Source organism: Lontra canadensis, unplaced genomic scaffold (assembly GCF_010015895.1).
Source record: "Lontra canadensis isolate GAN:19392208 unplaced genomic scaffold, GSC_riverotter_1.0 scaffold25, whole genome shotgun sequence".
In the NCBI taxonomy this organism is placed as follows: Eukaryota; Metazoa; Chordata; class Mammalia; order Carnivora; family Mustelidae; genus Lontra; species Lontra canadensis.
The window spans coordinates 3,388,632-3,415,858 of NW_022631019.1; positions in this window are offsets into that span (position 1 = coordinate 3,388,632).

The following is a 27,227-nucleotide window of genomic DNA, read 5'->3' on the forward strand; positions in this document are numbered from 1 at the left end:
ACCATTTGGGAAAGTCCTTGCAGATGGTGGCTTGGACGATGGGATTGCAGGGGAAGTTCTGTCAGTGCAGAGGTCCTGCCGGACAGGGGTGCCCAAGGGCTGGAGGAACGAGGGTTGGGACAGTGGGTGAGAGCAGGGAAGCCTGAGAGCTGACTCTGGGAGCTGCCAGGGGTTTCTGCACGGGGTCTAGAACCACCAACAATTGGGCTTTGCTCTGAGTCAGTTGCGTTTCCTGTGGCTGCTGTAATTCAGGACCACTAACTAAGAGGTTTAAAATAACAGAAATGTATTCTCTCTTCATTCCGGAGGCCAGGATTCCAAAATGGTGGTGTTGGTAGGGATGAACCCTCCACCCCAGGGTCCCACCTCTTCCAGTCCCGGCGGCTGCAGCAGCTGTGATGGCCCTTAGTCTTCCCTGAGCACCTTCTTGTGGTGCTCTCCTATGTGCCCATCTTCTGTCCTCACAAGGACACCTGCCACTGGATTTGGGCACACTCAACTCCCCAATGATTGCACCTCTATCCTTAACTCATGACATCTTCAAAGACCTTATTTCCAAATAAAGCCACATTCTGAGGTTGCAGGTGGACACACACTTTCAGACACTATTCAACCCACTGCAGGGAACCCTTGGAGGGTCTGGGGGGCAGGTACGACGTGATCTGATTGGGTCTTTAAAGGATCCTTTGTCTGCTTTGAGAACAGGCTCAGCGGGGGTGGCCAGACCCGGGGCAGCTGCCCAAGTGTGGGAAGTGGGAGAGTCTGGGTCGGTCTGGAAGGGAGCACCGAGAGGCCTGGCTGGCAGACTGGATTCTTTCACCCGCCAGCCCCGGCTCCCCCAAACTAATTTCTGTGCTCTGGTCTCAAATCTTTCCTTCCCATTCCCCGGCTCTCCTCAATGTTGCGTATTGCAAGGCCATTAGCTCTCAATCCATCAGCAGGCGGCTGGAGTGGCGTGCTGCAGTCCAGGGATCTGTTCTCATCCATCACAGCCTGTGGCCACACCACTCCGTCCCCTCACCCTGTCTGGGGTGGAAGGGGGCAGCCCGCCTCTTTCTGGCCAAGGCAAGGTAGCAGATGTGCCCTGAGGCATGGATGGGGGCGCTCAGGACCACCTGGGGCCTTTATGTGATGGCGCAGAGGATGGCCAGCCATGGTGCAAGGAGTCACCCCAAGCGGGGGACGATGTCCCTCAGGGTCCTCACAGCCCCCAAGAGAGCTGCTGTCCTTATACCTGGTGTCCACCGAGGAGTCGTGCTCCACGGAGCAGGAAATCCATTTGTCACACAGGTATCTGGTGCCTGACCCTTAAGTCCAGTCTACAGCATATCAGAAACCCCGTGAAAGAGCTCTAAATGCACTTACAGCTGTCTGCCCGGCTGTCGGCTTTGACAAGGGGGTCCACCCAGTAAGGAGCAGGACGTCCTCTTGAGAAAAACACTGGATTTCTTTCAAGGGAAAGAAACTGCAAGGTGGTTACTGGGGCCATGGGTGTCCCAAAGATGGGTACAGAGCGACCAAGGGAACCCACAGGTCAGGACCCCATGGGTAAGAGGGTGTAGGAACCAAGTTCCCCTGGCTTCAGTGTAACTCCAAGGAGAACCTGTCATTCCTTCCCCTGTAGGAGCCCCTCAGGGAGATGAGGAGACAGAGCCGGTCCCGGTGCCAGCAGCCCATTGCAGCTTCCGCCAGCTCTCAAACCCCACTGAACACCCACGTCTGAGCTGTGTAAAACCCAGGGCACCCACTTTAAGGAACTGCACCCCCTCTGCCAGGCCACTGGTGAGATGGAGCGAGTGCCTTCTGCCCCCATCCCCGAAACAAACACTCCCCTATGGTTTTCAAGATTCTTCATCAGGAGACTGAATTCCCCACTGCTGGCCTGAGAGCTGAATTCCCGAGATGTCTGGACAGTGGGTGTCCCAGCATCGTCTCGCAGACAGAGCGGGCAGCAGCACCGGCGGCAGAAGGCACGGTGTGGCAGGGGTCCTTCAGCAGGGCTCTCGCTCCCCACGGTGATGACGGGCTGGGACCACACCGGCCTCCAAGCAACTCAGCCAAGACCCAGGTGCCCAGCCTACTCCGCTGGCACCTGGGCGTTTCCAGCCTCTTCCCTCTCGTGGAGCATCCCTGGGCATCCACGGGATGGGAGGATTCCCCACGTGCTCTCAGAGACCTCACGGGGACACGGACCCTGTTCATCACAAGGACTCAGGTTAGAGATGTATGTGGTTTGTCATCGTGTCAGCAATGGGTTTCAAGACCTGTCTTCACACTCGGGACGACGGAGAACCCCAACATCACCTCATTGCTTGACAGTGAAGACTTCTGCTAAATAAAGAGCACCACCTTTTACTAGATTCCCCTCCGTTAGGGAGAAAACGGACAGTCTGCTGAGCTATTTTTTTTTTCAGATGTGTATCACCATAAAAATATGTGCACAAGTTGCCTTAAATTCTTTTCGGAGCAGGTTGGGTTTAAATGAATAACAAAGTAATAATACACTCACATAGTTAGAATCATAGGTTACTTATATCTTAATTCCGCCTTGTCACTTAACGGGAAGGTAGACGCTTTTCCCCATGTTATTATGGGTTCATAAGCCTAATTTCTAATCACTGTTCAGTTTCTTCAAGCACTATAATTTACTAAAGCCCTTGTCTGTGGTTGGTCATTTATTTCCAGGGTTTCTATGTTGTAAACATTTCAGCAAAGGTATGAACCAAATTACTAATTATCAAAGCATCCACAGTTTCTACCTGCCCAAGTTTTGCACTACGGGGCAGGAGGACAAGGAGCTGGGACCATCTGTCCTCAAGAAGTTTGTCATCTGTGAGGGAAGCAGGACCACATAGTAAACAATGATGGAGCCCACACAGGTGTGGGGGGGGAGACGGTGGTGTAAAAAAAAAAAATTAAAAAGAGATGGATACAAATATTGAAAAAATAGTGCCAACCATTAAAAAAAAAAGTGCATGTGTGTGTGCACTCACACACTAATTTGAGAAATCTAATGCCAGAGGAAACCCGAGTGGCATTGGAGTTGTGACCACCAGTCACAGCGGAGCCACGGGAAGGCTCTCCCGGGCATACTTCGTGGGCTGTAGAGAATGGTGTCCGGACTGTGCTGTCTGCGTTGAGCTCCCGGCAATGCCAGGCAATGCGGTGAGGGAGGGAGGAAGACCAGGCTGGGGGGCCCCGGGGTATGGAAACAGCTGAAGGCCCCAGGCTCCCTCTGCACTATGGCTGGTCCTCCAAGAAGCCGTCTGGCCCCGGGAGGAGGGTAGAGGTGAATGTCCACCGCTGCCAACTTGCCCCCTCCCTGCGTGCACCCCGGAGCTGAGCGGGTTAACGTTCGCTGTGCTGGGCCGGTTGCCCTCTTGGCTGTTAAGATTCACAGCCATACATGGAACACAACAGACTGTGAAATGTAATAAATCTGGAGTTGCCTCTCAATTTCACCAATAATAATTAGCAAATTAAAATGGAAATGTCACCACAAACCCATAAAAATTCGTCAGTGCAGGATGGAAAACTCTCCCAGGAACAGAAATGGCTTTTGTCCGTGTAATACCCCAGGCACAGGTTACTTGGGGTGCAGCCCGTGCGCCCGGAGAGCCCAGCTCGGAGCTGACGCATCCCGGGGTCAGCTGCCTTTACATGTCAGCAAGCTGACATGACCGTGTCATCGAGCCTGCTTCATGGAGCCGGTAATAATGGGTGGGGCTGAAGTTGGTGCTCAGACAAGGCAGAGGGCAGCAGAAAGCATGCCAGACGACACACCTCAGTTTCTCCATGGCCAGCACCCTGGCCGCCGTGCATCCATTTGGCCAAACTAGAGGAGGATTGGGAAATTTTGAGCAAATTGTGCACCATCTGGTTTGCATTTTGGAGTTGAAGGCAAAGAGTGCCCACCACTCACTGCAGAGTTCCACCGCGGAGTCCTCCTGAGCTGGCCCTGGAACTCTGCTCCTGACAACCAGACCTCTCCCTCAGCGTAGCCCTGGGTTCCCTCACAAGAAAACGCGACTGTGAAAACCCAAGCGTTCCCCAAATCAACAAAAGATGGAGACACTATCCACGTTATGCAAAATAATTCCTTGTTTCAGTAAATAATGACATTCAGCACTTCGACTTCGGACTGAGCTGAGGTCCCAGGGACCAGATCAATCCTCCTACCTGAAACAAGCAAAAGTCTGCCTTAGCCAGTGTTCTCCAGTGAGACAGAAACAATAGGATAAACGGATACAGATGTCTCCAAGGAAAGAGATGTACTGCAAGGATCTGGCTCACATGATTATGCAGGCTGATGAGTCTCAGGACCTGCGTCTGATACCCAGGACGGTCGACGTGAGGTTCCTGACCAGGAAGGTTGGTCAGGTTCCAGACCCAGAAGAGCCAACATTCCAGCTCAAGTTTTAAGAGGGCCAAAAAAATTATTCAAGATTTTGGACACCAAAGATAGGAAATGAAAGAGGTGAGCACTGAAATTGCTCCTGCTGACTGTCTCCTGTTTCCAGGCGTAAGCGCAGATGAGCATGGTGGGCACCCCAAGTGCAGAAAACCTCTCTGAGAGTCCCGGAAAACCTCGGCAGGAAGAGTTTGCAGGACAGAGAATCAGACAAAAGAGTTGCACAGACATAGGGAACTCTGGGGATCAGGGATGGTCTCCTTGAATACCCAGCTAGGTACTGACCAGCACATGTATGCAAGGAAACGTCGCAAGTCCACAGAAAGAGCCCCCCCCCAAAGATCAGAGAGAACAGGACCCATTGCTCACACGAAACATGGTCACTGCCTGTTAACCCCGGCTGGACCTGAGAACCCCATACTTCCCAGGGCCTTGGGCAGAATACACAGGAGGGTCTTGCTTCAGTCAGGGGAGTCATAACCCATCAACTGAGCACGAGTCAATGTGCTTCCACTTTACGAAACTTGAAAAGGAAGAGGAGATTAAGCCCCAAGTAAAAAGGAGAAGGGGAGTAATAAGAATCAGAGCAGAAATCAGTGATACGGGGGAAAAAAGATGGAGAAAAATCAATGAAACCAAAAGCTGGTCTTTGAGAAGACCAATAAAATTGATTTATTGATTTTTGCAAAAGAGTGAAAGAGAGAGGGAAAGAGAGAGAGACGACAAGCAGAGGGCAAAGCAGACTCCCAGCTGAGCGGGGAGCCCGATGTGGGGCTTGATCCCAGGACCCTGGGATCATGACCTGAGCCAAAGGCAGACGCTTAACCCACTGAGCCACCCAGGTGCCCCAAGACCAATGAAACTGATAAGCCTCTAGGCAGACTCATCAGAATAGAGAAGAGAGAAGACAGAAGTTACCAGTATCGGGAACGAGAGAGGTGCATCCCTACCAATTCTCCAGACAAGTAAGGGAGTTTAGTAAGTCTTCAGGACACAAGAGCAATACACAGAAGTTAACCATATTTCTAGATACTGACCACAAACCATCGACACAAACCATCAGAAACTAACATTGGAAAGAATGAAACATTAACATAGTGTCAAAAATGAAATGCTTAAGGATAAATCTGGTAAAAGATGTGGAGTATCTGTACACAGAAAACATTGCATGAGGATATCATGATGACCTAATTACACAGAAAGATACACAGGGTTCCTGGGTCATAATATGCATTGTAGTTAAGATGACTGTTTTCCCCATTGGATCTATAGAGTCAATGCAATCCCATTCTAAATGACAGCACACTTTTGTTGGAAATTGATAAGCTGATTCTGAAGTTCATATATATAGAAATGCATACAAAGAAATTAGAATAGCCAAAACCATTAGAATACCTAAAATGATTTTCAAAAATAGTTGGTTGATTTTAAGATTTATTGTAAAGACTTATTGTAAAGGCAGTGTGGTATTGTGTCAATACCAACAAAGAGATCAGTGGGATACCAGAGAGCACAGAAATAGACCCACACATATTTGGATAGTGAGGTTGTTGGGTTTTTTTATATATATATAAAGTTGCAAAGGCAATTCACTGGGGAAAGACTAACCTTTCCAACAAACAGTGCCGGAGCAGTTGGTTATACACAGACTGAAAAAAATAGTGAGCTTCGATTCATGCCTTGCACAGGATATAAAAATTAACTCAAAATTGATCGCAGTTCTAAATGCAACACCTAGGTACCCAACTATAAAACTTCTATCAGAAAGCCTTTGTGACCTTGAGTAGGCAAAGATTTTTATGTGACACCAAAAGTACAATCCCCGCAATGACAAATCAATACACTGGACGTCATCAAAATGTAAAACTTCTGCTCTTTGAAAGATACTGTTAATAAAATGAAGACACAAGGTATAAACCAAGAGAACAACAGTTGCAAAGGACATCTCCAATGAAGCCTTTGTTTCCAGCACACTTAAAGAACACATAAAAAGAAAAATTAGGGACTTAATTTTTACACGGCAGAATATTTGAATAGATACTTCACCAAAGAGGTCCAGATGGCAAGTAAGTGTGTGAAAAGATGCTCGACGTCATAAGTCATCAGGGAAATGCTAACTCAAACCTCACTGACATCTCACAGCACATCTATTAGACATCTGCAATTGAAGGGGGTTTCATAGGGGGTGTGGTGTGTCCGTGGAGGAACTGAACCCTCGTACTGAGGGGACTGTAAGTTGGTGCGACTATTCTCGGAAATAATTGGGAGTTTCTTAAGAAGTCAAGCCACAAGATTGAGTCATTCCACACTTAGGTGTTTACGTTTACTCAAGAGGAAAGCAAGCATATGTTCATGCCAAAGTCTTGTGTACCAGCATTCCTTCCTAGCAGCTTTATTTACAACGGCCAAAACAGAAAACAAGCCAACCACCCATCAATGGGTGAATGAGTGAGTAGGTCATGATCTCTGCACACAGCAGATTACGTCTCAGTAACATAAAAAGGAATGAACCGTTGACACATGCTACGTGAACGCACCTCAAAATAATTATGCTGAATGAGAGAAGACAGATTTCCACGCCCCCCATAAAAAATAGAGAATATATACAATATGATTCCATTTCTATAAAATCCTAGAAAATGCAAACTGCTCTATAGGGACAGGAAGCAGACCAGGAGTGCCTGGGGATCCCAGGGAAGGAGCACAGGAGGGACATAGGGGAAGGATTCGGAAGCACCACGAGGAAACTTAGGGCACTGGCTATGTTCATTTTCCGCATCATTCTGATGGTGTCTTGGTTTGCTCAGGCTGCTATTACAAGGCACCCACGCTGAGTGGATCAAACCACAGAAATCTGTGTTCTCAGAGTTCCGGAGGCTGGACATCTGAGATCAGGGTGTGGGCAGAACTGGTTTTCCCGACACCTCCCTCTGGTGTACAGATGGCCATCTCCTCTCCCTGTCCCCACAGGGTCTTCCCCTGTGTCCTAATTTCATCTTCCTATAGGGACATCCATGGTATTGAGTTAGCCTCCCCACCTCCACACCTACACAATGACCTCATTTCACTTATGTCCCTCTTTAAAGACCTTGTCTCCAAATACAGTCACGTGCTGGTGTCCTCGGGGTTAGGACGTTAGTCCTGGAATCGGGGGAGGGGGGTGGGCGTGTACACAATTGCGTGGGTAAGAGCTGGTTTCACAGGTGTCCATCTATGTCCGTGTTCCTCGTAAATATGTACAATTTGTTTTACGTTAACTGTACCTCTCTAGAGCAGAGTTTTAGAAAATATTGCTCTCCGGTTATTTTGTTTGTGCTGTTGAATAATGAGCTATTCCACTGCATGCAATCTGGTCCACCAAAATATGGTTTGAGCATAATTGTGGGGAATAAATAGCTTTCTAGGGGGAGGCCTGCCTGTAGGTTTCTTCTCCACATTTTCTTGTAACTTTGCATGCCTTTCTCTACTAGCTTCGCCCTGGAGACTGACCGCCCCGCGTTCCATATGGAGAACATGGACGGCTCACTGCAGTCCTGGAGGGGAACAGGTGCAGGATGAAAGCCGCCGCGTCCATGCTCGGCGCGTGCTGGCAGAGCTGTCTCTTGTTAACCACTCACCTGGACTCTTCAGATGCTCTGGTAGCTGAACAGCCTCCCTGAGAGTCTTTCTGGACCCAGATCCAGGATGCATGGCTCCCCCATAAGCAGCTTACAATTCCTGGAGAGAAGAGCTGAGCTCGCCCTGTCCCTCCATCTGCACACAAAGGTCCATGCGTGCACCATGCCACAATCATTTTTAAGAAAAGACTGATGTTTTACAGATTTTTGCCTCCTCCCTCCACCCTCCTTCTGTCCCCTAATTTGCCTCGGGAACCCTGGGGTGTGCATTTGGCCTGGAATCCCTGGACAGGACGGCTCAGAGGCCCTCCTTTCAGGCGGTGCCCGAGTTTGCTCTGGTCCAGATGGCACGTGGCTCGGAAACACAAGTGAGCCAGCGAGAGGAGGACTCCGACCAGTCCCAATGCGTGAGTCAATGAGGACAGCCCCGCAGAAAGCAGCCCCTCCCCTGTCACCCCCACGTCATCAGTGAATCTGCTGACTCCCTTCCCCACGCTTGGCACACACGCCTGTGTCAGTCGCTACAACATAAGCCCTACAAGCAGAGACCTTGTTTTCCTCATCCATTACAGTATCCCGGGCACTTAACAAAAGCTGACACATGGTAGGTGCTCAGTAAATGTTTTTTTTAATGAACAAATTGGGCTGTAAACCATTACAGGAATTCCTGTGCCGCTGGAAAGCTCCTGCCCAAAACATTTCGGCAGGCTGGAAATCTTGCTCTAGGAGCTCCTGGGTTGCCCAGGGGTGGGAGCACCAACCTACTTCAATCAGAATACCTCGTCCTTGCCTATCTCATATACTGTGGTTCTATGAAAAATTTTCGTTAAAGAAAAAAAAAATAGGGATATCCTTGTTTTTTAGATGTCTACAAATCATTAACGTAGACTTGAGGAATGACGTCATGCCATTTTTATCAGGCTTTCTTGCGAAGCCGGAGCAGTGACCATCCTCAAGCTGCTATGCTCTCTAAGATCTCATGAGCAGAGTCTGCAAATATTTTCTCTATCACTGCATGTGAAGAACGGTTTTCAAACCAACGGATCTGCCCATGCCAGAGTCTGAGGTAGGAGGTCGGACCAGAGCGGCTCTATCCTGCTTCATCGGTGCCCCACTCTCCCCTCTGCTTTCATCAAAGGCTGGCGAGGTGGGCATGATGTTGCCCAGATAGAAAGCAAAAGAAAAGCACATGGGAACAAAAGAAGGGCAAGGCGGCCAAGAGGAAATCTGCTGTCTGCAGAGAGTGGGACGGGCTGGAAGGTGCCGGCGATGACGACATAGGTGCAGGGCGTGGCAGGGCATCGAGCAACCTCTAGTGCCAAGAAGGGGGAGAGGGAACGGTGCAAAGGGCTCCTGGTTTTCCCATCGTTCTACTCTGTGTTATGAGCAGTTTGTACCTCTCCAAAGGGATCCTTCTCTCACATAACAGCCCAGATCAGGTTCACTTTCTTGATGATAAAACCCATGGCTACAATGGGACGCGGCATCTTCCAAGGGATCTACCGTTGGCCCACCGACTGGGTGGTAATGGGGTGGACTTGGCCCTTGTGTCTGCCTCTCCCCCCCTATCCTCCTGGTGGAGAGGGGCACTTACCTGTGGGGTAAAATGTTCCAAGCACAAGCCACAGGGAGATGGTAGGAGTGGCTCCTGGACTTGCTGATCTTTCCCAAGTGGGAAATGGATGCTGAAAACAGAAGGTGAGCAGCGTCTTTGAGATGAGCTCCAGCCCCGCCACGAAGGCAGGAGGGGTCGGGTCCAGATGCGGGCTCTGCATCGAGGAAGTCCCAAGCCTACTCCCCTGGCAGAGAGCGCTTGGCTAACCGCAGAGTTCACCACCACATGAACATCATTCTTTCAAGCCCTCATCAAATGAGATGGGACAGTGATGGCCAGCAGGCAGAGAGGCATGCACCGGCATCACACGTTGGATTCCTGTGGGGAAAATGCTAGAAGGCTGCCCTTAAAAAAAAAACCCTCAAAAGAACATTTCCTGTGCCAACTCTCCTAGACCTCAGCTCTTTCTAAGTAACTTGGGTACCATTTAATCCATTCACCTCAGCCCATCAAGGACCTACCTGCATGGGTCTTACCAGCAACAACCCAACCTCTACTGGGACAGCCCCAGAAGCAAGGCTGTTCACTGCCTGGCTGGGTGGCCCTTTCCGACTTTGAAGAGCTCCGACTTTTAGAAGTTCCTTCCTTTTATCAGTTGAAAACCTATTTCTCTGAAACCTCATTTCTGCCCTGGAGGTCACACAGAGAAATGAGTTCTTTCCTGTCCAGAGAAATACCCATCCCACGTTCAAAGGCAGCCACGACACCAGCAACTCAGCTTTCTTCTCCGGGATAAACATGGCTGTTGCTTCAATCTTCTTCAGATTCCGTCTAGATTTATCGAGGATGGTTTTAAATGTGTCGTCAAAAAGCGAAGGCATTGCAAGTGTGTCTAACCAGCATGGAACACCGATTAGACACAGACGGTGGCCTCCCAGACTCCTCCCACTGCGATCAAATGCTTTCTGGTCTGCAGACTTTCTAGAATCTGCCCTTCTCCCCATTCTGGAATGGGAGTGTTTTCTTATCTCTGATTTTCTGGAGCTTCCCCCACCCCATTCCCTGTGATTCCTCATACTGCCGAATGCTGTCTATGCTGCAGCCACAGCCTCTGTGCTGGGGTGCGACAGGGAAGAGCTAGAGACACGAATCCGTGCCAGCAAGGCCCTAGAATGTTCTTTTTCTTGCTGGATCACAGCATCACACACAGGTCCGTTGGTCTTCCAGATCAACTCTATCAGGACAGATGCTCTACTCACCCATTTCACTGACGATAAAAGCAAGGCACAGAGCCATAAGTGATCCCAAGGGCCCAACGCCAGCTGATGGACGGTTCTCAACCTTTCCCCAAACCTTCAAGCCCTTCCCATTGGAGCTGAACCTCATCCCTAGAAAGAATGATTCTTCACTGTTCTGAAACGCCCCTCCCATCAACATCTCCATCCACAGCTGGGGAGGGTCCCAGAGGTGGCAGCACCGAGGGACCATTTGGAGGCTGCAGATAAGGCCTGAGCATGAGGCTTGAAGACAGGCCTTCTGCCCTCTGCCTTTTTCAGCCTGACAGCACTCGCCCTCTCACTCCGTGGCCAAGAAATTCCACTCCTCATGACACAGGGAGAGAACTCGTGTCTCTTGATAACAGGATCCTAAAGGCATCCCCCAAGTCTGTCCCTCCCAGGGCTGGCACGCAGGCAGGGACCTCTGGTAACAAATGAGTCACGCACTCAAGTCTCAAAAGAGGCCCGACGGTGGCAGGAGCCGGAACTTGCCGGTGACTTTTATGTTCCCTTTCAGAACGGCCGTAAAGAAAACAAGACATAAAACACCTCCCCTGTATAATTTGCTCATTTATAGGTGGTTTCGTCACTTTTTTTAAATGGCTACCTGAAGCGATCTTTATGCTTCCCTATGGCTGCTAATGCACGCCCTGAGAAAGCCAAGGAGCTAAGGAAGTTGGGGGGCCCCAGAGGAGGTGTCCCCCATGCCCCCACCCCCATCCTGCTCCGTGGCCCGGCGGCAGTGGGCAGCGGTGGGCACCGGCTGGCCTCACCCCTGCTCTGTCTGAGGACCACCCTTATGGACCCGAGGTCTGAGAGTGCTTCCAGCCCCCAAGCCCCTGAAGGGGAGGCAGGTAGTCTCCCCCGAATTTGAATTTACAGCTGGAAGGACCAGACAAGGTGCAAAGATACACGTAAAGAGAGGGAGGTAGAGGCAGATCACCCCCCATCCCGCCTCCCCAGGACACCTGCTCCGAGACACAGCCCCGCTCCCGCTCTCCTGCCTCACCTCCCCCGCACCTGGTGAGCTCACGGAAAGCTGCCATCGTCTGGCTGATTCCCTGCTCCGTCGGTTATTTAATTTTTCTTATAATTAGGGATAGAAATCATCTAAAAACTTTACGAGACTGTGATTTAAATATTTAAACCACTGCTGCAAGGATTTGTTGATTGCTATCTGTATTTATATAAATTTATTAAATTTAACTTAATTTATTTTTAATACAAATTAGACTGAATTAAGAAAAATTTATTAAATGCTAAGTAAAAGGCGCTCAATGTTGAACTCTCAAATTATATTTACATTTCACATAATTACAGGCTCACAGGGGGTGGCAAAAACAGCACAGACAGGTTGCAACGTACCCTGGCCCCGGCGTCCTTGGGCTGTAAAAGCTTACGTAACTGTAGTAGAAAATCCGAGGCAGGAGAGGAGTACCGCTGTGACGATGGACGTGAGGGGATTTCACCAGCTTCTCCATGCACCTGTGCGTGTGTCTGTGCATGTGTGCCTGCCTGCCTGCGTGTTTGTGTCTGCGTGTGTGCATATGGTTCTACACAGCTGCATCATGTGTGTAAATCCCTGTAGCCACCAGAATGCAGGTACAGAACGTCCCCAGCCTCGAAAGGACCCTCACCAAAGCCACCTGTTCATTCCTGTGGTTTGCTCACTCAGACACCTGGGAGGACCTGCTCCCCAGCCTGTGTCCATGGCATGGTGGCCTCACACGGCCCATCCACGGAGCAGGCACCCACCGCAGGTGCTGAATGAAGGATTCTGTACCCACGTGAATTCCTCAACAGCCTTGGATGTGACAAGATCTACCCATAACACAGAAATGGCCAACAGGTCTTCCTCCCAAGGTGACTCAGGTAAGAGCAGGTGAGGGGGATTAAGGCTGACGAGGGACGCCTCTGACTGGCTCAAACCCAGCCCTCAGCACCAGCCACACTCACCCACCCACCACTAGCCCTTCCAGTGATGCAAGACAAGGGGGACGTCCAGCAGCTGGGGACACTTTCCTAGGCACCTGTCAGGAAGGGGTGGTTATAATGACTGCTGAGTGACCCATCCCCTGAGGGCCTCTCAGCTCTTGAAGAAAGGCAGGGATAAGGAGAGCAGCCCCCCATGCTGTTTTCCCAGGAATCCGCTGCTGTCGGCAAGGGGGTTGGCGGGCGCTCCCCCCCACCCCCGTTCCTCACACTCCGCAGTCAGGACACTCTTGGGCAACTTCTTCCTCCCCTTCAGAGGTGCCCTGGGAGTTCACGTCAAAGTAACACCAGCTGGGCTGTAGTGTTGAAGGCCCGTGTCACGGGCCCTGGGCCCCAGCTGGGTTCCCCAAGAACATAACCCACTCATAGTAACCCTGGGTGGGACGTTGGAGATCCTGGCCTCCAGGCCGCTCAGTTCCTTCTGCCTCCTTCTTGAACCTGCCTAGGGCCCTGGCTCATGGCCCCTCTGCACCCCAGGCTCCCCGTGGCTCCCATGAGAACAGAGTCCATAGCTCCTCTCTGTGGCTAGTCGGTGGTTTCCAGATCCTGATGGCCGCCCGTGTCCATGGCAACAGCCACTCTCAGCCTTCTCCACCTCAGCAGTCCTTTCCATCCCAGACTCCAAAGGGAACAGAGACCATTGGCCTTTTTGGGGACTCAAAGTTCCCCTGGGATCACAGGCTTGGAGAGCTGCCAGTGTGATACCAAGTCCAAAAATGCGCACACCAGATGCACACAGCAGATGTTGCCAGAAAGGCATTTGGTCTCCAGGGAGAGAGTAAAGGAGGGATGTGCGTGCATTTTAACGCAATGCAGCAGGGACTCTGTGGCTGGGGAGTGGCCATTTGGGACCTCGCCATCCCCGACGAGTCTGAACAGGTCTGGGCCCTGATGCCGTTCCTGCATGACCCCTTCCCTCCACCCGCAGGGGCTGGAGCTCAGACAGAGCCGGATCTCGAGTGACTGAAGCACCCATGGGGGTCCCTGTATCAATGACAGTGACTCTCGATGAGAGTTACTTCATCTGTGAGCCAGATAATAAGCTCTGCCCTCCGACCTTGCCAAGCAGGACCCCAGACCTGTCCCTGACCCGCAGCTCCACACCTCCCTATGGACCCCAATCATGCATCTAGATTCCGGACGCTTCTTAAGATCTGAGACCATGTTTGCACCCCATCCCCGAGTCCCATGCTTGGCACACAGAACACCTACAGTTAACGGTACCGTATTGTATGTTTTAAGATACATGAAGAGGGTAGATCTCAGGTTACATTCTTTTCAAAAGCACACACACACGCACACACATGTGCGCACACACACACACAAGAACACAAGGACAGCTTCAGAGGTCACAGCTAAGATACATTTCGTGCCTTGATAGTGTCACTGGGACTCGCATATGTCCAAACTCGTCACAACATACACCTCGAACTGTACAGTTTTCTGTACATCAGGGATATCTCCAAAGGTACAAAGGAGCATATTCTGAAAATGCAGCTGTCAAATGAATGAAAGAAGTGGTAAATCAGCCCAAGTAGTGGGCTGGTCTGCTGGGACTGAGATAAATCCTCAGAGCCCTTTGGGGGACATTTGGGCTCTCGCCTGCCCCCTCCCGTTCACCCTCAGGGTCGCTGTAGGAGTGGGGAGCCTTCGAGCTCCACAGGGGGGAGAGGGACGCTCTGCCTCCCCAGGGCACACACTGCACCCAGGAGACCCTAACCAGTTGAAAGCCGCTCCCTCCGTGGAGCCAAACCTACCACATGAAGACCCAAAGCCGCGGCAGTTCAAGGAAGACACAATCGTGTCATTTGATTTGCTCACCAGAGAGCGGGTCAGATGGAAATGTTACGGTGCTCTCGAAAATATCCCGACATTTTTTTTTCTCATTTTAATGTTATCATTTCACCGTTTCAGAGAGAGGATTTCTATTTATCAGCGGTGAATAAACGCTTCTGAAATCTGGGATTACTGACTTTGACCTTTTCTTTATCGGCAGGTACTAAAAGGAATGGGCAGATGACAGAAATGTAATTTGAGGGTTGCGAGATTTACGACGAGGCAGCGCGCTCAGGAGAGCAGTGATGATTTGAGAGGACGAGGCCGAGACAGAGCCCACGACAGCGGTTTCCCGGACCCTCGGCTTTGGAAGTGAAGGTGGAGGGCTGGCAGCAGGGACGAGAGACGCCTCACCAGGGAGCTCTGGAGGAGGAAGCAGGCGGGTGAGTGAGTCCACTGCTGAGAAGGGGCCCATGAAACGGGCAACCCCGTGCTGGGTACGGGCTGTCACTCAGTGGGCCCTGGACATCACGGTCACCATCCCAGAGGATGGCAGCGGAAAGCGGCCTGCCACCGGCTCCTTCCTTTCAACATCCTGCAACCACCTGCGGCCAAAGCCCGGCCTCCCTCTTTCGACCACTTTTGTATCTATCTGCATCTCGGGTTGACACGGTGTATCCCTGGTTTGTCCAAGTCCTAACCGCAGGTACATGTGCGTGTGATTTTATCCAGACATAGGGTTTTTGCGGAGGCCACGGAGTTAAGATGAGGTCCTACTGGAGTAAGTTGGGTCCGATCCAGTGATGGGCGTCCTTATGAGAAGAGGGGAATCTCCACACAGACAGAGACCCCACAGAGGGAAGAGGCCCGCTGAGGATGGAGGGGGCCTTCACCCGACAACAGAGGCGGAAGGAGGAGGAAAGATCTTCGCTGGGTTTTCAGCTAGAGCACGACTGCCCTCCCCTTGATTTCAAACTTCTGAACTGTGAGACAACGCATTTCTGCTGTTTTAGGGCCCACCCACACCCCGCTGGTGCTTACTGGTTAGGACAGCCCTGAGAAAGGACCGGAATTGGGGGCCTCTGTCCATCGGCATCAGCATCTCCCAAGAACCAGACACCCTGCGTGCACACACGGAGCGTGGCCCTGGGGAGGGAGGGCAACAGTCCCGCCCCTCGAGCTTCATGTGCCTGGCCACGTGGTACCTGGAAAACAGAGGCCCGGGCAAGGGCAGGAACAAACCGACGCACACCCGTGTGATTTGGGATCGGCCCAATGAGAAGCACAAGCCAAGCTAAGAAGGTCTCCGGGGCCTGCGGGACAGCGAGTTTAGCTCAGGAAGCTGAACCGAGTCCCGGGTAGGAGAATGCGAGTGGGGTAAGTGCAGACTGGACAGCTTAGCGGTGGATCCTGAGAAAAATCCGCTCTCCTGCTCATCGAAGTTAGTCTCTGAGAGTAAACATCACTCAGCCACATCCTCTCAGCCTGCAAAGAAACACAGAGGGAGCGGGGTTCCCTGCGAGGGCCCCCACGTCGGGAGGGGACGTTCCAGGGGGACAGTGGGACGCCCAGGAGAGGCCTACCTTCGCGACAAGGGTCCTGGGTTTGAACAACTGTAGGAAACACTGTCCACTTAGGGCTGGGCTTCCACCAGCTTCTCGGGCTTAAAATGTAACAAGGCCCCAGCAGACAACTCCAAACCCGGTCCCAAGACCCAGAAAACCAAACAAAGTCCCGTGGCAGGTACTGTCTTTTGCTCCTTACTGGAGAAGCTGGGGTGCCCCAGGGGACCCCCTCAGCTCAGAGGCCAACACACAGTGATTGACAGCTGGCCCAGCCAATCAGAAAACGGCTTCCCCACCATATGCCCACGCTTCCTGGGGCTCAAGGACAATTAAGACATGTCCACTGGGCAGGTCATTTTCAAATTGTAGGTTGTAGTTCAGTATCGAAAGACATCCGTTTTGATGGACGTCCAAAGCTGCGAAGATGGGCTCACGCCAGGCAGTGTTAATAGACGTGCCAAACACCTTCATGCCCCAGGCTCGGGTGAGACCAGGGAGGCTGCCGAGGCGGAGGCCTGGGGAGCCGGACCCCGGGCTGCTCACCCTCGCGGGCCGCTCCTGCAGCGCACAGAGGCACCGGCTCCGCCCCGTCTGCTGTCTGAGCCAGTTTCCCTGTCACTGCTCTAGCACGATCGTCGCAGCAAGTCGCTCAAAGGTTTGCAAAAGGCAGCCCAAGTTCTCAGGGCTCGTTTAAATAGGGCGAGCCCGAAGAGAGAATCTGCTGTTGGATCCTGAGTAAAACACGTGGGCGCACTCCCGGCCAGCTCTCAGGTGGCTGGTTTCTCTGTTTCTATTCCGATCTGCCTTATTCTCAACGAGGACGTCTCCCAGTGTCTCCGCGGTCGGGTGGCTCTGCCTGAAAGGCCCAGACAAGGCTGTCAGGTGTGGGAGTGCTTCCAGGACCGGCAGATGGGGAAGTAACCAAAGCAGAGGGAGTTCGGTCCTCAGGGGCAGCGTCAGGGCCCAGAGGGGGGAAGGAACAGAGCCCCACACCTCACACGGAAACCCTTTAAAATTAAAGGACAGAAATCCGCTGATCTCAGAGGGCAAACCACACAGTAAGACGGGTATGACGTCTTCTCGGCGGCGGAGACTCAAGGGGAGGGGTGGTCTCCAACCAGGAAGGCCCTCTGGGACATTCGAGGTGGGGGCTTGTCACGAAGGAGCACAGATGGGCTGGCGGGTCTTGTTGTCCGTTTGGAACGGGTGCTGTAGGCACCAGGGAGAGGATGCCGAGGAACCGAGGGTTCAACACGACAGGGAAATTTCTCCTGCATTATTCTACACTACCTGCGGCCGTGCCTGTGTCTGCGGGTGCACCTGTCCGTCTTCAGCACAAAAGCTACAGGCTTGAGCACGCGGGGTCTGGGTTGCAGCTGTCTCGTGCCGTGTCCTTAAGATTGTACCACACGCCTATGCCTCCTCCTTCCACCCGGTAAGCCACGCCTCCGGGCCCTGAGGGTGGACCTTCAGATCTTCCTATTCATTTCCCATAGTGAATGTCCTCAGGCCTGCCTCTCCGTGCACGTGCCCAGGTAAGTCTGGAAGATCAGAGCCCGTGCTCGGACTTGCTGAAACAAAGGGTCTGTGCATCTTAGGTTTCGAGAGAGGTCAGGCAGTTGCCCTCCCCTCGAAAGAGGTCATTTCCGTGTCCATTCCCACCATGAGAACGTTTGCTTCCTCACCATCTTTGTCCATCCAGTAGATTAAAACAGGCTTGTTCAGGGCGGGGGCTGGGGGTTGGTCCTAAGGCTGAGGTCACTCGCCTCTCACACACGTGAGGGCCCCTGATACTCCTTCCTTCGCTCTGGAATGCATCCTTGTCCAGAGCCTCCATCCCCCTCTTTCCCTCGACAACCCCACACCATCACCACCTGTCTTCCTGATTCCAGAAATTGGGGGGCACATCTTGAAATTAGAACCAACTCTGCAGTGATGGATTGTGTCCCCTCAAGATAGCAAGAGCGCGCCGGCATCCTTCAGAAACGGGGTTTGAGCCTAAAGGTCTGGAGATGTCTCAGGAGCCAGCTGGGAGAGGGGAGGGAGGGCGAGGAGAGGGGTCGAGCACCCACACACACGCAGAGCCCCTGTAAGACTGCTCCCCAGCATGCTGCCCCCCCCAGCTCGGGGCTGGTTACTGGGATGGGTGTCTGGGGGTCCGCAGCCGTGTCCTGCTGGCCGAGCACTGGGCCATCTGCCGCCCTGGAACGTGGATTGCAGAACCACCCGCGGGATTCCAAGGTCTGCGGGCTTCTGACACCACTGCAGACCCCGGACTTCAGGCCACTTCCCTCGGGACCCAGGCCTAAAGGACAGCGAGTCCTCTGCCGGTCGCAGACCACACTGAACCCTGCATGTGGGTGGATGTGGAAAAGGACTTCTTGGTGCATGGAGGGTCCCCACGGCACACAGCCCAACTTCATCCTGTAGCCCCCAGACCTGTCTTGCTCCAGTGGACAGGACAGAAAGACCAGCAAACTGCAGCACAAAGTCCGATCCAAATCGAGCTGTGGTTCCGACTTTAACCCCTATCAGTGCCTTGGTATTGGCTCATCAATTGTCACGGGTATCCCACAGCCAAGCAGAATGTTAACATCAGGGGAACCAGACAGGTGGAAAGGGGAGAAGGTACACGGAACTCTCTGTACTTTCTGTGCAATTTTTCTATGACCCCAAAACTGCTCTAAAGAACAGAGTTGTTGTTTTTTTTAAAGACTATGAAAAAGTTTCAATCCAAGACGCACTTTCAGCTTCTCTCTGGGACCTGAGGCCTCATGTTGGGGCACCTGCTCCCCCTTTTGGCCAATTAGAGCAGGTTTTGCTGCATCTGGGACATAGGCTGGGAGGCCAAACACCCAGACTCTGAGGTCCTCACGGCAAGCAGCGGGAGAACAAGGGGTCTAGGCTAACAGGCCGAATGGGGGCAGAAACGAGGAGGTGGGAGCAGAAGACAGACCCCACTCAGAGCTGGCAGGCCATGTGGGCAGGGGTCCACATGGGCAGCCCTGGGAGGTGGGGGCACGACAGGACATCCCCCTGCCCCATCCCCCGCCACGGGGCTCCTGGACCGCTCTGCACGTGTGTGAGGCTCGGGGTGTGAGGATGCGGCTGCGGCTGCCGCTTCCTTCCCTCCTCCGTCAGTGACCACTGCCAGATGCCCGGGGTGCGCCTGGCCCCAGCTCTGAGTTCCCATCTCCATGGCACTCGGGGGCTGCGGCACTGAGTCAGGAACAGATTCAAATAACTCATTCTGATGGCGAAGCTGGGAGAGAGAAGGTGCACGGCCACGCATGTCTGTAGCCTCCCGAAGATTCAAGAGGGACGCACCTGCCGCGGATCCTGGGTCCTGCCCCCGGAGGAGGCCCAAGGACCCTGCCTCCTAGGAGCTGGCAGAACAGGTGGGAGAGGAGCCCCTGCAACCCCAGCCAGAGGAGAAGGAAGCAGCCTTGTGACTTCGCCCCAAGGACGCTGGCGCAGGGATGCAGGCGGCGGGGAGCCCGCGGACATTTGCAGCAGCTGCGTCTGCCGACGTCATATCGAAGTTAGGGTCCCACAGGCCCAAAGGCAGGGAGTGGGGATGCCTCCCCATTCAAGAACATCGCATCCAGCTTTGCACGTGCCTGAAAAGATGCCCCCCCCCCACCATGTGTCCCCCATGCTGCCTGGCCCTGAGTTGTCTTTGGGAACAAGACAGCAAGTGTTACAGAGGCCAAATCCAAGCCTCCCAGTGTCGAGCCTACACTGAGGGGAGGCGGGGGACAGGCCACGACAGGAGGGGCAGACTTGCTGTGGTATGGGACATCTGGGGGTGGCCAGGCCAGCACTTGTCACAGCCCCTGGGGTCCCTCCCCACCCACTCACTGTTGGCCACAAGTACGCTGCCTTGCCCTGGCGCCTGGAACTGGTCCACACGGGCTCAGACCACACAAGGTGCCAAGCAGCTGCTTGTGGGTGGGGAAGGAGCAGCGGCCACCTCGGGAGAGGACATTCAGGGCCGCCAACACCCTGCCGGGATGTGCTGCTGCCCTCGGTTCCCACAGCACCTGGACGAACGTGGGGGAGTCCTGGCGTCACCTCACAGCCCCGGGACCCACAGGACAGGACCCAGCTACAGCCCCCACACCGCAGGGCTCCATTCCTGTTCTGAGCTGGAGATTATCAGCAAGGCTCCTCTGGTCCACAGCCTGAGGCCCCAAGAGGTGAGGGACACCGGTCAGCGTCCCTAGTGAGGGCATCCACGTGCCCACTGCACACTCACCTCCCCTCCGCGGAGAAACCTCCTTACACGCCCCCCTACTCCACAGCTGTGCCAGGAACTCCGCCAGCCCAGAAACGAGTGAGCAAGACAGCAGTGTCCCCACCCTCCTGGGCCCTACAACCCGCGGCAGGGGGCTGTGGTCCCCCAAGGACAGACCGCTCAGGGGCCCTCGGTATAACCGTGCGGAGCTGGCCTCTTCTGCAAACACTGGCCTCTTCTGCAAATGCAGAGTGGGCTGCAGACCAAGATAAGATGGCCTGAGGACGAGGAAGGGGCAGCCCGGGATGGGGCAGGGGGAGCTGGTGTGAAGGCAGCTCTGGCCAGCTGGGCAGGGGACCCTTCGGTCCAGGGGCTGTGAAATGGCATGACCTGCCATCCCACTGGAGCTCCATGGTGGACAGGATGGCGTCGGCAAGGGGAGGAGGCTCGCGAGTTAGCGGACGGGCGGCGGACGGGCGCAGGAACCCCAAGCAGGAGGGGACGAAGGCGGAAGCTGGAGAACTTGAGGGCGGGGCGGGACCGGGAGGCAGATGAAGACGTGTCACGAGACAGGCGGGGAGCGTGCAAGCTGGCCCTGGAAGGCGTGACGTGTGTGCGGGAAGCATGGAAGCTTTGCCCTCTGTCAGCTGCCAGGAGGTGATCGCTAGGGTAAGAGTCTCCTTGTCTATGGGGGCCTTGGTCACCCCGCAGTCTAACAGCGTGATTTCGGGGGGAAGCTTTGCGTTGCAGGGTATCAGCTCAACCAGCAGGGGCTGGAAGTCAACCTTGTGAGTAACTGACCAGGTCCCTGTGACAGGTGCACCCCATTAAGGACACCCAGTTTGGGGGAGCTTCCCGGGTCAGCAGCACCCTGTGTGTGATGGTCACACATCACGCCGTGCCTGGAAGGAGTTAGCGCTGTCCATACCACCAGCAGAAGCTCCTGGAATGTCCCTGGGCTCTGGCCCAGGCATCTCTATCCTGGGCTGGTTTTGTTTTTGTTTTTGTTTTATAGGCATACCTCATTTTATTGCACTTTATTTTATAGAGCTTTGCAGGTACTGCATTTTTTAACAAATTGGTTTTTGGCAACCCTGAGTTGAGCAAGTCTACTGGACACCATTTTTCCAACAGCATTTGCTCTGCATCTTTTACCGCCGTAAAGCGCACCTGAGAGAGGTCTGCGAGGCCCGGTGAGCTCTCAAACATCAGATGTGAGGGTGGTCCTCGGGAATGTCCCTAACGTGACAGCATGCAGCCCAGACGAGGCCACCGCGGGAGTGTGAGGGTGCTTGTCAGGATAATGGGGCGGCCTTGATGTCATTTTGGGACATGGGGAGCCTGGGGGGCCTCCTGGGAAAGACGGCTTGGAGGGGCAAGGTGAGTGTTCATTCCCCCTCCAGCCGTCAGCCGTGGGCAGTCACGATGCATCGCTGGGAACCAGGCCCCACACCGGGATCCGTCTGGGAATGGACACATGCACCGTGCTCTCTGTGTGGCCCAAAGCAAATTACTTGGCTTTCCTGTGCCTCGGTTTCCCTGGCTGTGTGTGCCCACACGTGGAAGCAGTGAAGGGAAAGGATGAGGCTCGGCAAGTAGGCGACAGGCAAGGCCAGTCACCACGAGGGCAGCGCCGGGAGGAGGGGCCGCTCGACGGAGAGCCAGACCAGCCAGGTGAGCAGCGGGGTCAGAGAATCCCAGGCCTTCAAGAACCAATGCCAGGAACGCCCTGGGGCAAGGAGAGCTTGGGGCGCTCCAGCCGCGGAGAGATCCGTGTCCTCCAGGCCCCGTAAACCAATGTTCCTAGAAAGGGCTGGAGAGTACGTGTGTCTGGCTTGACGGGGCTTGGGATCTTGGTTGCAATGAATCAGATTGGCTGATGCGGCTTAAAAGCAAGGCAGAGACCATACACCAGGGAATGGGCACGGCTGTGTTCCAATAAAACTTTATTTACAAAAAAAAAAAAAAAAAAAAAAAAAAAAAACAGACAATGGGTCAGATCCGGCCCTAGGACTGTAATTTGCCAGTCCCGGGTCTAAGGTTAAGAAGCTCCTGAGGAGCCTTGCTGGGCCCACCTGTGAGTTCAGGCCAGCAATTCTGAACCGCTTCTCCCCTACATGGCCTGGACTCCCGTGGACACAGTCCAGCTGCATCCTCCTCCCTTTCAGCGCGTGGCCTGAGACTGATCTGTCTTCCTCTGGACGCTGTTCTATAAACACAGTTAAAACTCCCGGCGTCAGCACAGACGCCCCTGCCCACCCCGCCCCCTCCCCGGGAATTCACACCTGTGCTCCCATCTCGCACACGGTGCCTCCTCTGGGGTGGCATCCGGTTGGCTCAGGGACCCGGGCTCACGACCTTACATGTTACCCTGGTAAGTCTCCTCCTGTTAGAATTGATTCTCTCGCTTGAGACTGTCAGAGCGGTTTTAAATCCTGGTTCTGTGCCCTGAGAGTCTTTCCCTGCTTTGAGCTATGGCGGGAGGCCGAGAGAGAGGGTGCTGGGAATGCAGACCCCTCGGGACCAGACCACCTGCATCAGAGTCCTCACACCGCATCAGGAAATGTGTGGCCCAAAGCAAGCTACTTGGCTCTCCTGTGCCTCGGTTTCCCTGGCTGTAAAGGGGAACGTGAACCCTCCCTCGCAGGGTTGTGTGAGGACAGCGAGGGGTGCAATTGGAGGGTTCACTAACTAGGGAGGGTTCAGACCAGGCTCAGCTCCTGGAAGGAGCTCTCCAAGGGTGAGCCCCGGTATTCGGCAACCAAGGCGCCAAAGAAGCTCTGTTCTCAGAAGAGTGCCAAGGCCAGAGCCCGGGCACCTCCCTGGAGACCTCCTTCCAAATCAGCCCGTGGTCCCCAGATGCCCCCGGTCCACCAGGACAGAGTGCGTTTAACAAGGGCTCTAGCGAAGAAGGCGAAGAGGAAATAAGCTAGGTGGGCTCCCTGGAGGAAGAGCCTCACTTAAAACAGTGACTCTGACCATGCCTGGAGTCCCGGCTTCCCCCGGTACAGCCTGTCCTCGGAGCCTCCTTAAATGCCGGCACATGGTGAGCCAGAGAACCGCAGCTGGGCTCGCGGTGCCTCACACTCTCAGAGCTCCCTGCACGCCGGGCCCACGAGGGTACTCTCTTAGGTCACCGTCACCTGGAAGGTAGGGGCTAACCTCCCCCTTCTGTGAGCAAGGCGTCTCGAGAACCTAGTTCTTTCTCCGTCCAGTGGGGAGGATGGCCCTTTCTTCCCCAGGAGGGACTTGGGAGGTTTGTACAAGGTACCCAGGAGAGCAGCTGGGAAGCCATGCTCCTGGGAAAGGGGGCCGACCTCCAAGTTGACTCCACTGGATTCGACCTGGGTGCCCCAGCCCCCGCATGCCTCCGCTGCACTTCCCCACCCATCCTGGGCAAGACTGTGCCGCAGAAGACCACCTTCCCAGACACCAGCTGGGCCACAGGGCTGCTGAGGGACAGTGCCCAGAACCCAGCGTCGGCTGCGGCCTCCCTCACTCTGCCCCAGGCTGAAGCTGCATCTTCAGTCCGGATGAATCAGGTAATCAATAAGCTCTCCAGAGCATCCAGGCAGTAAAAAATAGAAAAACGTCTTCATGCCTGGAGAAGTCAGTAATTAACCCGAGCTGGAGGCTGGGGTTTGTTTGGCGGGATGTAATTGGCTTTGGGAAGGAGCGGTGGCAGGAGGGACGCCTGCCCTCGACACTCGGCCCGGCCGGGGAGAGAGGCTCTTGTGTGGGGCCCGAAGGCTTAGGGGTCCCTGCGTTCTGCCAAAGCTGGAGCTCTGGGCTCCCGGAGCCTGGGAGAGGGACATTTGTCTCTGACAGAGGCTGGGACTGGCTGCCCTGGGAGTGATGTGTATCTCCGCTCCGCACACATACCATTAATCTGGCAGCAGCTCGGCCTGGGGGAGGATGGGAAGGCTCAGGACAGCTTGGGGTCACCTTTCCCGTCAGAGTCCTCAGCCAGCCCGAGCAGCCGCCACACACACCAGCCCACCCCCAGCTGAAGGTCAAGGAGAACACTAGAGCCACAAGCTGGGTAGGCTCACGAGTGCGATCTGGGACCCTCGGTGGGTGAAAGAGGGGGCGATGGCAGGAGTGATTGGAGCTGGAGGTGCAGACCCCCTTGTCCCGCACACCACCCCACCTCCCTGGAGACCGTGTCCCAGTAGAGGGCCCTATGCAGGGCCACCCAGTCGGCCCCCACCACGCTTCAGAGGGAACAGCATAGGATGGGTGGGGTTGGGCTGCAGGGGTAAACCGGGCAGCCCCCTGGGGTATCAGTCATCACAAGTGGCTCAGTGACCTTGGCCTCATAACAGACTTGAGTCCAAACCTATCTCTGAGGCTTGATAGCAGGACAGCTGAACTCTGACCTCCTCCGGTTTCCTCTTCAGTAAAGGGGACAAGGGTGACTCCGGAAGGATGAATGCACTTAGCATGGGGGGGTGGGGCACAGGGTGCTTCAGCCCTGGGGGGAGTGGGTGGCCACCCTGTCCAGGATAGTGAGGATGCAGAAAGGGGGTCTGAGGTGGGTCAGGGCTGGCCAGACAGGGTGGGACGTGGGCTGGGAAACTGTGACATTCAAGTGGACAGAGAGGGCATCCCCAGCGGGAGACCCATGCCCGGAGGGGTGCAGAGGGGCAAAAAGGCCAAACTGGTATAGAAATGGGCCAGTCTGGAACGGAGGCTCTGCCTGCTGGGAGCAGAGGAACCAGGGGGGGAGAAGAAGCATCAGTCGTGAAAGCCCTACGAAAGCCAGAGTGACCCCAAGTCAGGAAGTCCCTCATGGGTAGAAAATCAGTTTCCCCAGTGGTCCCCAGAGGAGAGGATTTAGGGGGCTGTTTCTAGATGCTGGGAAATCGGGACTGTGACTCAGAAGCGGTAACCGCTGTGCGCCCTGAACCGCCAGCCATCTCTGCAGAGGACAGCCAGGGGGACCGGGATGAGGATGCCTTCGGAGGAGCAGCGACCTTGTCTTTCTTTTTGAGCAGTCACTGTGTGCCAGGCCCCAGGCTGGGCACTTTGTGACCTTGACCACAATCCTGCAAGCGGGCATTCTAATCCCTCCTTTGCATGTAAAGAAACGGAAGTTCAGAGAGGATAGGTAACTTGTCCCAGGTCACTGGCCGGGCAGACATGGAACCCAGGTCATTCTGACCCCAACTCACTGCTTGCAGACATGCATGCCCTTCCCTTCCCAGGGAATCCTGACCCTCTGCCTTTCTCTAAAGCACTAAAGATAACTACTTGGAAGCTGGTGAAAGCTTGTACTTCAACCAGCGAGAACAGTAAGTAATTGGCGATCTCTGATGTGAAACGGGGATCGGTCTAAGCACCTTTCCCCATCACAACACTCAGTTGTCCTGACACCCCTAATGCATGGGTGCTACAAGCATCCCCATTTTGTGGAGGAGGAAATCGAGGCTCAGGAGTCAGGTCCATGCTATGGGCGCCCTGAGACCTGCGGTGGAGTCTGCCGGAGAACGGGACGGCTGAGCAGCACGTCCTGCACATCCACACCTCCAAGTCTAGCACTCGGAAAGGCATGAACTCAAATGAACTGACACCTGTGAGGCCCCGAGACGATGATTAATGTGACCCAGGCTGGGGAGATAAGAGGAAGAATGCGCTGTCTGAATGCACCATACCCCGCTAGCTGCCGGGTACAGATGACTCGGGGTGCATCCAGCCCATAGGACACAGGGACATGTGCCCCAGCATCTCTGATCTCTGCAGCTCATACACCCCATCTGGGGTCTGGATAACACTCACCCCTTTTCTGCCAAGATAATCTCTGGCAGGGACCTGCTCCAGAAACACCACCTGAGCGCATGAAGGAGGGAGGCTGCTGGGAAGCGTTGCTAGGATACGGGGAGGAGGGGCACAGAGGGCATCAGGACCAGGGAGCTCCACAGAGCATCAGCAGTCAGCACAGCCAGAGTCCAAGGAGCAGGAGGATAAACGGGTGGGCCCCAGTCTCTTGATTCCACTGAGCTACATCTTACCCAACCCTGGCGGAGGGCTCAAAGGATAATTTGAAATCTAATTGGTGGGTGTTTTGGTTTGGTATTAGGGCCATTCCACTTGGTAAATATCAAGAAGCTGGATGCCTTCCCTGATCCTCTGGGCAAAGTTTACTGGCGCGGCCCTGGCAGTGAACAAAGAACATTCAGAAGCCAGAGAGAGAGAGAGAGAGAGAGAGACCGTTCCCAGTAAGGGGAGGAGGAGGAGGGAGAGGAAGACGCCACCTAGCCAAGCCCCTCCAAGACACCTCCCCCCATGGCAGCCTATGTCTGTGTTCTACATAAGAAATACATATTCCGAGGGTCTGGCTTCCTGGTGGATTTATGTGTCTGCCCTCCTCCCTGCTAACCCCACCCTGCATCCCAGTACCCACCCCGCTAGATGGAAGAGGAGGGGAGACCCTGGTAGAAGCGTATGTGTTTCTTCTCAGGCAGCAGAGCGTGAAGGTTGAGCTAGAGACAAGGTGGCAGCGGTAGGAGTCAGCTTGACCCCTGGTAGCAGGAGGTGTATGCGAAATGTCCGTAGGAGCTCTACCCGATTGCATTGTAGAAATATAGCTCAGGAACCATCTGAAAAAAAATAAATAAAATTGGATTCTTACCTCAGATCTTATACCAAACAAAGTAATAGATGGGTCAAAGATTTCAACGAAGGGAAAGGAAAGAAGGCAGAGAGAGAGGGAGGGAGGGAGGGAGGTGAGGGAAGAAGGGAGGGAGGTATGGAAGGAAGGAAGGAAGGAAGGAAGGAAGGAAGGAAGGAAGGAAGGA